This window comes from Lissotriton vulgaris, chromosome 3_1, assembly GCF_964263255.1.
Source record: "Lissotriton vulgaris chromosome 3_1, aLisVul1.2, whole genome shotgun sequence".
Lineage (NCBI taxonomy): Eukaryota > Metazoa > Chordata > Amphibia > Caudata > Salamandridae > Lissotriton > Lissotriton vulgaris.
Window position 1 is genome coordinate 2,053,639,594 of NC_141689.1, and position 13,734 is coordinate 2,053,653,327.

At 48.1% G+C, this 13,734-nt stretch overlaps 1 protein-coding gene across 1 annotated transcript in view; it reads left to right on the forward strand.

Moving 5' to 3' along the window:
* Positions 1 to 9,513: 9,513 nt before the first annotated feature.
* The window catches only part of FGL1 (fibrinogen like 1), a 400,048-nt gene continuing 395,827 nt past the window's right edge, over positions 9,514 to 13,734 (forward strand). The window contains exon 1 of the mRNA XM_086962574.1: positions 9,514 to 9,618. The gene's annotated coding sequence lies outside the window, so the exon portion shown is untranslated. The remainder of the gene's footprint in view (positions 9,619 to 13,734) is intronic.

Below are 13,734 nucleotides of genomic sequence, written 5' to 3' on the forward strand. Positions count from 1 at the left end.
ATTGAGGTGAGGTGACAGAAGTAGTGACCACCTATCATTTGTGGAAGAAGTGACCACCTATCATTTGTGAAAGCGGGAAAACTAAGCACCCCATTAGAGTATCAGACGCAGGATCCCTGTCTCTATCCTCGCGCATGGGCATAGGGAAAAGGTCAAGGAGCTAGGGAATTAAATTCGGGTGTCGTGTCGGGCACCTCACTTCCGACCAACCTTTAAGCTTTGAAGGGTGTTGCTGTTCGATTCTAAGGAGGTGCGCTTCAGACCAAGTTCGTATGTCTGTCTGGGCACAGTTGGCGCAGAGGTGAAGAGCGCGAAGGCGAGGACGACGTTTGGTAGACGATCGCTTTGAGGGCATGCGGCTGATTTGGTGAAACATCAGGACATAGGCTGCGCACTGCTAATCCAAGGGACACAGCTAATGAACTCGGAGTTTGCAGCGTGTGAGTGGGAGAAGAATTCTACACTCTGCGAGTACCTCAGCGCGTGGCAAGTGCGCATTAATATTAATATTCACCCCTCTGTCCTTAGTTGCCACTAACCAGACCACCCCACTTTGGCAATCCAGCCAGGGTTTAATTTCTCTTGTCATTTTCGGAAGGGTTATCCGAGCAGTTTTCCTAGAAGCCTTGTTGTAATATTCATATTAATCTAACGCAAGTGCTTCATACCCCTTAGGGTTATAGTGGGCAACGTGGCTAATAGATTAGCAGTGTCCCGTAGTGATCAGTTCGGGTACTGTGGTGCTGTATTTTTGGGGTGGTGGCATCTTCCGGGGAAATTCAGAGGTATTGCAGCACACTAAACATGGAGTGGGGCCGAATGTACAATCTCCCTCCACCTGTGCCGTTCATGGAGGAGGTTAATAAAAACATTGCAGAGTGGAGGGAGTGGAAAGTGTACTTTGAAAACTATTTGTCTGTCTTGGAGGAAGAGGTAGCATCTCTGTCCCCGGAAGTAAAGGCGGAAATTCTACTTCACAGCTTAGGTAAGAGAGGAAGGAAAATGTATCACAATATGGAGAAGATATTCATGAAAGGAACTGATAGAAATATGTATGAGAACATTTTGAACGTGTGGGATGAATATTATATACAAGCCACTAGTGGAAAGACACAAAGGGATGAAGGTTTCAAGGGAAGAATGGATGGCAAAGAGGATGTTAGAGCCAGGAAGACATCTCAGAGATGTACCGTTATAATAGATGAAGTTGAGACAGAAATGATTACAGACTCTGGTTCAAGATATAGTATGGTAAGCAAAAGTGATTGGGACAGAAAATTTGCAAAAAAATATGGTAATGAATTAAAAGAGTCTAACACAGTCCTGAAAACATATGCAGGGGAGGATATACAGGCTATTGGTTACAAAGTCCTGGACGTAGTTTGTAAAGGAAACAATATGAGGAGTACCATATACATAACTGAAGGTGGTATCAACATGCTAGGGTGGAGAGACCAACAGAAGTTGAGGAGTTCATTGGAGAAAAAAGTAAAAGGACACAGGAATGAGCAGGCACGAAATCAAAGCAAACAAGATACCAGAGTTGAAACTGTTAATGTTCGCATGCAACCATCTAAGAGTAATGCAGCATTTGAAAGAGCTGCAAGTGAAAAAGAGTGGGGAAGAGAAGCTATTAGGGACGAACTCAACAAGAGAAAAAACACATATCAAAGCCAGGTGGAGGAAAGAGAAATACGTAAGAAACTAGAGAGAATGGTCAGTAGGAAACAAAAAACTGAGACAGATGGAAAATTGGGAAGGGAGGTGGAGTGTGTAAATACCACAACCATAGAACGAGAATGGCAGACGGAAAAAAACAACCAGTCCATTTGCAATGAGATGCGGCAAAGAATTAAGTTGGCTGGGTTCAGACCCAAGATGTCAGAGGAGTACATGGACAATTGTGATCCGGAAAGAGCGAGGGGTGCAAGTTACATTGAGCCAAAAAGAGAGACCAAAGATGTATACATACTAGGGATCGCGTATGGAATGAAGGAGAGGGAGAGTAATATAACGCAGAGAAACCCAAAAGGATCCCCACTAAAAGTCATGGAAGGGAAGAGGGGTTCAGTCTATGATCATTGGAGGAAGCCGAAGTGCAATGGGCCAGAAAACACAGATAAGTTCTTTTATGGCAAGCCCAAGAGGGAACAGGAGGAGATACTTATGCCTGATGAGACTCATGCAAATGATCGTTGGAGGAAGCCGAAGTACAATGGTCCAGAAAACACAGACAAGTTCTGTTATGGCAAGCCCAAGAGGGAACAGGAAGACATACTTATGCCTGATGAGACTCATGCAAATGATCGGGGGCTGTCGAAAACAAAATGCGATAAAGATTACAATACTGGTCATGGCCTAGGAAATGAGCGCAGAAGAAGGCTTAGTCCCTGCATGGACAAGGACAGGGAAACGGAGGCTTAATTCATCAAGAGGCAGTCTTGGGGTGTGTCCTGGCTCAAGCTACTGCCTAGGGAAAAGAACTGTACAGCCATTCTCAGTCTTCCGAAAAGGGATGAAATTCTAGCATGAGGAGTTCGGAATCCCAGGGAGAAATAGACGGCGTAGCAAGCTCAGACATAGGGGAGACAAGGGTGAAAAGGTGGTGATAGATACTTGTGTTCCACCTATGCCAGGATGCCTTAAGCATCACCTCGTGCATCCATTGAATTGTATTACCCATACCATAACGGTGCACACCCTGTTTGCTCCAGACAGTCACTGTTGCTTAATGTTGGATAATGTAACCTGATAGCTTTACCTATTACTTGCTGAATTTTTAAATGCACTTGACAGTTACTGTTGTTTAACGTTGGACAATGTAACCTGAGAACTTTACTCATTACTTTCTGAATTCTTAAGAGCATTATCTTAATTCCTGCAGATAAATGTGGACTAGAGCTACTCATGAAATCTTTACATAACGTGCCTTGGGATCAATTGAGCATTATTCTCCAGCCACGTCTACTGGAAAAAAAAAAACTACTGTTCAGAGCTAATGTACCACAGTTAGTGTGCAGTTTTGACTGTTCACCCATTTAGACTGTAGCAAGGGGTTCCCTGTTTCCGACCCCAATGTTGCTGTGCTGTATCCTTCTCTCACCCCCCCCCCTTCCCTCCTTTCCGTCCCGCACCCATTGTGGGGAGTCCTCCAGTTTCTCTCCTCCCCTCTTTTCCTTAAGGAGGGAGGTGTGTTGTAACTTTACTCCTTTCTCTTCTCCCCTTTTCCCCCCTCTCTCTCTCCTCCCTTGGTATGAACCACGCTCCACCCGGGAGTGCGGGTTAGAATGTTCAGAGAGATTGTTGAAGCCGCCAAGCCGGGAGCACCTGTTGTACTTACGACAAATAAACTTAATATTAGAACCCTCTACAGTAGTGTTTTATTACTACACATTGCTCCCTCCGACTTCTATGATTTCCTTAAAATTTAAGTAGCCATCTCCTAACAAACCTTAGAGCGAAGAGTGGAGCTCGTCATAACTAAGTACAGAGAATCGCTGTCTCATCGTCTTGGGCAATAGGACAATGGCCAAGCTGAGCAGGCACAGCATGTGGTGGGTCTCCTCCCGTCCCAAGTCTCTCAGCCCGACAGTAAGGCCACTGAGAGTGTCTGTGCTCTTTTTGAGCGTCACAGCCGCTGGGGTGGAGTGAAAGGGGTCTGTGTAGGGAGAAATATTAAGTCTGATGGCCATCTAAGAGGCTCTGCTTTTGTCTCCAGCAGAAGCCCTCTGCCACCTTGTTAACTGGGAGAGGACTCTAGTTCATCACTGAACGAAAAATAAAATAATGCAAGCAACCAAAATGAGCAAATATTTAAAAAAAATTGACAACACAAAATAATATATATATATATTTTCAAATTACTGTGAAAAACGTTCATTTGGGGCCAAATGGACAAAGGGAATGGAGAATAGACATGGCAGGACAGTAACACAATGGACTGAGTGAGGAGAGCAATGTGGAGAGAGGCAAAAGGAAAAGCGAGACAGCAGAGTGGAGAAGAATGACAAAAATATGGAAAGAGGAAATCAAGTGGGGAAGAAAAGAAAGGTAGAGAGAGAGGCTAAGAGTGCTAGATATGCAGACAGATAGAGAGAGTGAGGGGAAGAGATTAGGCAGAAGAAGTGATGAAAGACAGTAGAGAGATGGCCAAAAATTATTAAAGATAGAGAGAAAGCTGGAAAGTGAAAATGGCCAAAGCTGCCGACTTTGGAAGTTGAGAACAAGGTTTGAGTCTCAGAGTCAGCTCAACATTCTGTGATTCTGGGAATATCACTAAATACTCCAGTACTTAAAAAAAGGAATGTGTACATGTAAAACACTTCAATACCTTTGGGTAGCGTGTGCGCTATATGAAACAAAAAAAAGTGAATGCTGGAGAAAATGATGACGAGAAGAGGAAAGCAGAGGATGGTGTAAAACATTTCCTGGTCTACAAGAAAAAAGGAAGGATGGTTACTACTCATATTCACTATTCTAATTCTCTCCCTCAGCCTACGGCTTAGTTCAGAGGGTTTTGGCATTCCAGGAGGTAGTGCTAAATGTAGATTACAAATCCACCAGTGGAATTTCCTTCATCAAAGGAATGGAATGGTAAAGGAAATTCCACCTGTGGATTCTCCCTTGGTTTAAATGCTGCCTCTAGGCAAATGAGGACGTGATGTTACTGTCTGCAGCAAAGCAATAAAAGTGACACATAGTAATATAACATTAAGTATAGTATAAAGAAATTCAAGGGGCACAAGGACGAGAAAGAGGCTGACAGAAGACAGCAAGGTAGGAGAAAAAGGAAAGATTTGCAAGACAGAGAAATTAAATACAACGTCAAGGAGAGTTAAAAAATGACAGGAGGACTAAGGGCCTGGGAGATATACAAATAACTGAAGAATGAGCCCACATGTATCAGGAGTGGGAGAGAGAAGGGAATTTGTAGACAGAGTGAAAGATAGGAAAAGAGAGAGGGGAAATGTGAGAGACTAAGTGAAGCACGTAGGAAGAATGAGAGACACCAAGGAGAGGAAAAGAAGTAGAGTATGAGAGAAAAAGGAAGAACTAGAGCGAGGGACAAAAAGTAATAAAGACAACGAGGGAGATGAACACAGCAAGTAAGAAAGGGGTATAAGACAGAAAAAGAGGCATTTGGAGTGAATTCCTGCAGCTTTTCCATGTTCAGATCAAGTCTCTACGCACAATACAAAAGACATCAAGTAGGAAGCTACATGCAATCCCCAAAGACATCGCTTGCGGAGAGGGTCCTAAGTGACAACCAAAAGAGGAAGACCCCATGTTCCTTGAGGGTGAATACAAGCCCCCAGACACGAAGGATGCAGATGGTTCTCTGACTCATGGGCTGATACCATACAGGATATTCAGGGATCTTTGGGGTGGGGATCGCAGTCTAGGGTACCAGTAGGTGACTAAAACATTCAGGCACACAAAGTAGAGAAATGTAAAGGCCTGAAGATCAGGTGAGGAAACCTGTGCGTGAGTTGCAGTGAAATAATGGTGTGTCTAGTCGTGCGTCTATGGGTAATGTTACTGACCCCATGAGTTTAGAAAGCTTAATTTATCAGAGATTTCTCACATAATTACTCCCAATAATAATTAACGTTTCATGAAAGGTCATTATCCACAAATGTGGGCCACTTTTCGGTCTTGCCTCGGCAGCACTTGCGCTGTCTCTTCGAGACATGCTGTATTCAGGTATGGATTTGATGCTCCGTCCACTTTCCGCCCATCTTTTTAATTGGCTCCTATCACTATCCTTTGCAAACTGTGGCTTTTCATTGGTCAATAGACTTAGTAGTTCCTCCTTAGTACCACCTCGTTTCATCTTATAACCTCCCATGAGGAAACCCCGTTACATATGTTGTTACTCAGTAGACTTAAATTACAGCTTATAAGCACTATTTTCTTAAATAGGTTCGTCCTGCCTATAACACAGGCAGGTCACGCTCTCCCTCAACACATTTTTGTATCATTTACCCAGGGTTATATGCTGGCCAAAAGCAGCTACATGCCTTTCTTTTCTCTATTTATTTTTAGCTGTGGCACCCACAATTTAGCTTTAAACATCTGGCGTTGCCACAATTGCTTCAAAAGTAAACAAATAGAATAAAAGTGTTCCTTTTTTAAAAATGTGTTTACTCTTAAAGCAATCGCAGCACCCGCGCTTTAGTTTAAAATGTTCAAAGCTAAAGCTCAGGTGCTGCAAATATAACAAAAGTTAATAAATAGAAAAAAAGTGTTTGGCCGCTATTGTTTTCTATTTGTTTACATTTGTAGCAATGGCGGCACCCATGCTTTAGCTTTCAACGTCTGATATATTGTGTCCTAAATATCCTTTACAAAAATAGAAAAACAGAAAATCTGCACTCAAGGGAAGACATTTTTGTAAATTATGTTTAAAACACAATATTTATGTCACACAGTATCAGACAATATGGTATTCTGAAATGCAACCCTTTAGGTATGGCAATGCGACCGTGGTCTTTCGGATGTCTCATGTGTGACACTGAATCAGAGGGAAGCTCTGTAGATGTATTAAACGTACATTTGCATCCTGGCGGACACAGACTGCCGTAATTTCTCCTAAGATTGAATGTTTTATGCCCATATGTGAGAACAGTGTGTCTTATAGTGTCAACGTTTTTTTGTAATCAGAGGATGTGTTTATTCTAGTAAATAACACCAAAGAGTCAGTAAATGAGGGTGCTTGTTTTAAGATGAGTCCCTGTAGCACAATTTTTCTCCGTTTAGATTTAAATCACCATCTCGAAATGCAGGCTTCAAATCAGCACATTTTTTCAAATACTGGGGCATTTACATATTTAAATGTTTATGCCATTAAAAAGAAATCCTGTATTATCCAAACCGGAAAGAACTTCAACAAAATATTTTAGCACTGAAAGCGTTTATGTTCTGTTTCCGAGAATCTTGAATAATAAAACGATTTTATTTACAGTGAATAATGTGAACTTTTGTGCTGAGAAGGGGAATCTGCAAAAGAAACAATTGATGGATGGAATGCTGGACAATGCAAACATCCACCCCTAGTCACAAGGATCTGGGTTTAATCCTTTTGCTCACCAAATGGGATCAGTCCATGCCAAACTGACAAGGAAGGTCCTCCTTGGACCCGAAACAAGCTTCCTGGCAGTGGTTTCAGGGCATCACCCTTCATCAGCCATGCTAGCTTGAATCCAGTGGTGTGGTGAGCATTGGACCCATGTCTGGCATACCCTTCCCACTTAGGGCAACATATGCAAAAGAAACAATTGATGGACGGAATGCTGGACAATGCAAACATTCACCCCCAGTCACAAGGATCTGGGTTTAATCCATCATTCTTTTGCTCACCACACCACTCCAGTTTGGATCCAGCCATATGCAAATCAGTCTTGACCCTGTTCCTTATGGGAACAGTCCAGCCTGAACTGCCAAGCCAGGTCCTTCCTGGACCGGAAACAAGCATCCTGGGACCGGTTTCAGGGCATCACTCTTCATCAGTCAGGCTAGCTTTAATCCAGTGGTGTAGTGAGCACGGGTCCCACATCTGGGCATACCCTTCATTGGTTTTACAGCTTGTGCAACATTGCAGGGTGGGACTGGGACAGAAAATATTTAGGAACACGAAAATAAAAGTGGTCCCAGACCCGCACTACACATTACTGTCCCTGGCCCACGATTTGACTCCCATCAGGCACGCAATGCCCATTGGGTTTGAAGGGCGTCAGACCTCACCCCCTCCCCCCCACCCTCACGTGTGGCAGCCCGGGCTGAGACAGCTTCTCAGCACACACAGCTCTTCACTGCTCTTTAAAAGACCATTTGCTTGTTAAAGAGGCTTTGTTGTGTTTTCACCCCTTCTTAGAGTGCCTGCATATCCACTCTGCCTATTGCTGGAAGAATTAGCACCCCTTCCCCCAAACATTTTCTTAGACCACTTCCGCCCCACCTCCGAAATTTGGCTCTAGTTGCGCCTCTGACTCCCAGAGAAGTTGAGGATATTTGGAACTGCTTCAACAGAGCAAACTGACCTGCATGTCTTTTGGAACATACACAGCTCCAATTCTAAAGGGGTGCAGTGGCACCAGTTCCTGTTCGGAAGTGGAATCTATTTGAATCAACATGCAGACCTGCCGGCCTCTGCTGTGAAGGAAACCCATTGTAGTCTTGGAGAACTGTTTCGTTGGGTTTTGTCAAGGACCAGAGAGGCCCCCCCCTCCCCGTCGCCAATTTGGCAGGCTGCGCACTGGAGAAACAGTGCAGCTGCAAAACAGCAGGCAGTAAGGGTACATCTGGAATTGGCTTTTAAAGCGGCAGCACAGAACAAAAAAAATAGAGGGCAGTGCAGGCACCAACTCATATGACAACAGAAGTCCTATTACCATTGACCGTCCTAGGGAGCAGCCATAAACCTTACTCACACTGATGATGTCACAAACGATATCACAAGACACCACACACGTGCTTCAAGAGTACGATCCAGCAACCTCCAAAGTAACTTGACAAGCGTCGACAAGCAAAATCTGGTACACCAGCAACAAGTAACCTTTAAACACTTTCATTCCTTCTGATGCAACAGAAATGACGTCACACACGATGCCTGGGAATGGGCAGCAAGAAGTGGACATCACCGGACACCCACCCAGTAAAACGATAACATTGTGCAGATGAATTCTGATAACATCGCACCTGATATCAAAACAATCATTGCATTTCGTATTTTACTAGTAAGAAAAGATAACCATGAGTATGGTGCACATTCGCCCCACTCCACTATGTAACCCGGCTCAGCCTCTGTGACTATGTGGGACGGGTATGCCCAGACGTGGGTCCCGTGCTCCCCATGCCGCTGAAGTCAAGCTATCCTGGCTGATGAGGGGGGGAGTCCCCGAAACCAGTCCTAGGATGCTTGTTTCCAGTCCAGGGAGGACCTGGCCTGGTAGTATCCAAACTGGAATGGCATGGTGAGCAAAAAAACGATGGATTTAGGCCCAGATCTCTGTACTGGAGTGAATGTATGACAATGTTCTGCATTCTGTCCATCACTTGTTGTTTTTGCATATGCCCTGTGACTCCCCTGTGGAGCTGACAGGCAGGACATTACATGGTGCGTACTGGTTCATGGAGACCTGGACACTCTAAACAGGCCTGGAGTGGGTTACTCACAGTACTTTAGAGCTCACAGCCATTTCATGGTTGTCAGTCACTACAATTGGTCTAATCGAAGTGCCTGTGTTAACAAGCCGATTCACCAAAAAAAACACGGTCCACTCACGAAACATGACCCCCTCCCCTCTATCCCCCCACGCAACGTACATGGAGGGGGCCTTCCACTGGGAATCACACCATGTCCCATTCCCCTCTCACGGCTCGCCCCACAGCCCTCCTCCATTCCAGAAATGTGAATATTTGGGAGCAATTTCTCCCATTCGGTTTCAATTTAGTTTCAGACTATGGTACTTAACCGCCTCTTACCCGGAGCATTCCAGCCCTCTGACTCACGAGGGAACCGGAGAAGTGAGCAACAAAAACAGCCTCACGTTAGAGAACCGAGCCGCCCCCCTCGCAAGCATTAAGAAACATTAAGCAGCGCTCCTGTGTGTCTAAACGGTAAGGACGGCACTATATGTGACGACGTACTGTGGAGGGGCACCGCTTCCGGGCTCACATCCCCTCCCTGAGAGAGTGCCCTCAAGCGGTGTCCGCCGAGGGGTGGTGGAGTGAAAGCAGCTTCAAGTTCATGTATGTTGTCTACTTAGGGTCCTACAGAACATTGTACTTAAATATTGGAAGCATAATGTTTACATTTATGTACTACTCTTTATTATCATAACATTAACAATTGCAGCAGACAGCTTTTAAGGTGCTAAATTGTGGTTGTAATCAATGCACCACTGATTTTATGTCGAGGGAGGTATTGTTAGATGCTTATCTTCGTTCTTTAGGTCTGGGCTACAGACCCGCACTCCTATTATTTCCAAAACATATATGTAGAGTAGCTTTGGGGCAGTCACTTGCTCATGATTGAATGGCTAGGCTGTCTCTTTCAAGGGTCTGCTCTTTATTGGATGGCTTTCCTCCCTTTTTTTGTGGTTGTCTGGCCCAGGAGCATTTCCGTTTCACATTGTTCTGATTGGTTAAGTTGTTTTCTTTCACTGATGACCTGGGGGGAATTTATTACATTTGTGTTCTGCACTCCATGTGTTTATTTGCTGCCTTCCATGCTTGCTTTTCTGCTACCCCCATGTGCACTCGCTTTTTACCCAGTGGTGGCCGGCACGGATCGGAGGCGAGTAGGTGTAAATAATAAGAAACAAGCATTTACAATGCAATGGTTTCGCCTTTGGAAAAGTTAGAGCTATTGGCATTGCTCATGACATTTCTTTTTTTTTTTAACTTATAAATGAATGGCATTGTTATTTATTGTTATTTGGGGATCACTCTCGCGCACTTGCTGGCTGAAAGGGGGAGACCTGCTGAAAATCCTTCCCGTGTCCATTTTCACGCTACAACTCGCGGAACCCGCTGCGCGGGTCCCGCTTAGTTTTGTGGAGGATAACACAGGGGTGAGCAGAAGAACCAACGTATCTGGACAGGGCTGCGAGCAGGCGGAGGCGGAGCCGCAGGACTACCTGTCCCAGGAGCGCCCGCCTGACCGCCCGCCCTCAATCAACACACCTGGGCGCTCTCCCTGCAGGATACGCCCCCACTGATTGTAGAGAAAAGGCTGCTGGACTGGAGCAGCTGCGGGATCACTCTCGCGCACTTCCTGGCTGAAAGGGGGAGACCTGCTGAAAATCCTTCCCGTGTCCATTTTCACGCTGCAACTCGCGGAACCCGCTGCGCGGGTCCCGCTTCGTTTTGTGGAGGATAACACAGGGGTGAGCAGAAGAACCAACGTATCTGGACAGGGCTGCGAGCAGGCGGAGGCGCAGGACTACCTGTCCCAGGAGCGCCCGCCTGACCGCCCGCCCTCAATCAACACACCTGGGCGCTCTCCCTGCAGGATACGCCCCCACTGATTGTAGAGAAAAGGCTGCTGGACTGGAGCAGCTGCGGGATCACTCTCGCGCACTTGCTGGCTGAAAGGGGGAGACCTGCTGAAAATCCTTCCCGTGCCCATTTTCACGCTGCAACTCGCGGAACCCGCTGCGCGGGTCCCGCTTCGTTTTGTGGAGGATAACACAGGGGTGAGCAGAAGAACTAACGTATCTGGACAGGGCTGCGAGCAGGCGGAGGCGCAGGACTACCTGTCCCAGGAGCGCCCGCCTGACCGCCCGCCCTCAATCAACACACCTGGGTGCTCTCCCTGCAGGATACGCCCCCACTGATTGTAGAGAAAAGGCTGCTGGACTGGAGCAGCTGCGGGATCACTCTCGCGCACTTGCTGGCTGAAAGGGGGAGACCTGCTGAAAATCCTTCCCGTGTCCATTTTCACGCTGCAACTCGCGGAACCCGCTGCGCGGGTCCCGCTTCGTTTTGTGGAGGATAACACAGGGGTGAGCAGAAGAACCAACGTATCTGGACAGGTCTGCGAGCAGGCGGAGGCGGAGGCGCAGGACTACCTGTCCCAGGAGCGCCCGCCTGACCGCCCGCCCTCAATCAACACACCTGGGCGCTCTCCCTGCAGGATACGCCCCCACTGATTGTAGAGAAAAGGCTGCTGGACTGGAGCAGCTGCGGGATCACTCTCGCGCACTTGCTGGCTGAAAGGGGGAGACCTGCTGAAAATCCTTCCCGTGTCCATTTTCACGCTGCAACTCGCGGAACCCGCTGCGCGGGTCCCGCTTCGTTTTGTGGAGGATAACACAGGGGTGAGCAGAAGAACCAACGTATCTGGACAGGGCTGCGAGCAGGCGGAGGCGGAGGCGCAGGACTACCTGTCCCAGGAGCGCCCGCCTGACCGCCCGCCCTCAATCAACACACCTGGGCGCTCTCCCTGGAGGATACGCCCCCACTGATTGTAGAGAAAAGGCTGCTGGACTGGAGCAGCTGCGGGATCACTCTTGCGCACTTGCTGGCTGAAAGGGGGAGAACTGCTGAAAATCCTTCCCGTGTCCATTTTCACGCTGCAACTCGCGGAACCCGCTGCGCGGGTCCCGCTTCGTTTTGTGGAGGATAACACAGGGGTGAGCAGAAGAACCAGCGTATCTGGACAGGGCTGCGAGCAGGCGGAGGCGGAGGCGCAGGACTACCTGTCCCAGGAGCGCCCGCCTGACCGCCCGCCCTCAATCAACACACCTGGGCGCTCTCCCTGCAGGATACGCCCCCACTGATTGTAGAGAAAAGGCTGCTGGACTGGAGCAGCTGCGGGATCACTCTCGCGCACTTGCTGGCTGAAAGGGGGAGACCTGCTGAAAATCCTTCCCGTGCCCATTTTCACGCTGCAACTCGCGGAACCCGCTGCGCGGGTCCCGCTTCGTTTTGTGGAGGATAACACAGGGGTGAGCAGAAGAACTAACGTATCTGGACAGGGCTGCGAGCAGGCGGAGGCGGAGGCGCAGGACTACCTGTCCCAGGAGCGCTCGCCTTACCGCCCGCCCTCAATCAACACACCTGGGCGCTCTCCCTGCAGGATACGCCCCCACTGATTGTAGAGAAAAGGCTGCTGGACTGGAGCAGCTGCGGGATCACTCTCGCGCACTTGCTGGCTGAAAGGGGGAGACCTGCTGAAAATCCTTCCCGTGTCCATTTTCACGCTGCAACTCGCGGAACCCGCTGCGCCGGTCCCGCTTCGTTTTGTGGAGGATAACACAGGGGTGAGCAGAAGAACCAACGTATCTGGACAGGGCTGCGAGCAGGCGGAGGCGGAGGCGCAGGACTACCTGTCCCAGGAGCGCCCGCCTGACCGCCCGCCCTCAATCAACACACCTGGGCGCTCTCCCTGCAGGATACGCCCCCACTGATTGTAGAGAAAAGGCTGCTGGACTGGAGCAGCTGCGGGATCACTCTCGCGCACTTGCTGGCTGAAAGGGGGAGACCTGCTGAAAATCCTTCCCGTGTCCATTTTCACGCTGCAACTCGCGGAACCTGCTGCGCGGGTCCCGCTTCGTTTTGTGGAGGATAACACAGGGGTGAGCAGAAGAACCAACGTATCTGGACAGGGCTGCGAGCAGGCGGAGGACGGAGGCGCAGGACTACCTGTCCCAGGAGCGCCCGCCTAACCGCCCGCCCTCAATCAACACACCTGGGCGCTCTCCCTGCAGGATACGCCCCTCCCAACCTAACCCAGGCACTATAAAGCAAACAGATCGTTCCCGCGGCGCGGGAGCGACCGGGAGAAGCCCGGGACAAGGGCGGGACCGTCTGTGGCCGTCCGGGGACGACCGGGGACGGGACGGGCCACCCCCCTTACATCTGGATCCCGTGATTTGTGAGGATAAGTAATAACTCTTTATCCTTTGTAACATATACCTCCTGCTTGTGTATAAACGGTGATCATGTCCACAAGGGGCAGCCGGAGCAAAACTGCAGCTGGAGGAGCCAAGGTGACTGGTCCCATTGACAATTTTATTACAAAAGCAAATGAGGCGATAGACCATGGTATATCTTTATTGAATCGACGTGTTTCTTTAGAGTTGGCAGAAGCAAAAAGGTCATCATTGGGTTTGCTAGCCAATGCCAAAACACCCTATCGAGACCCTGAAACACTTAATAAACCCGCTGCAATAGTGGAAATACACAGCATGCCAAACACTGTTGATTTATCTGCAACCCAGTCATTAT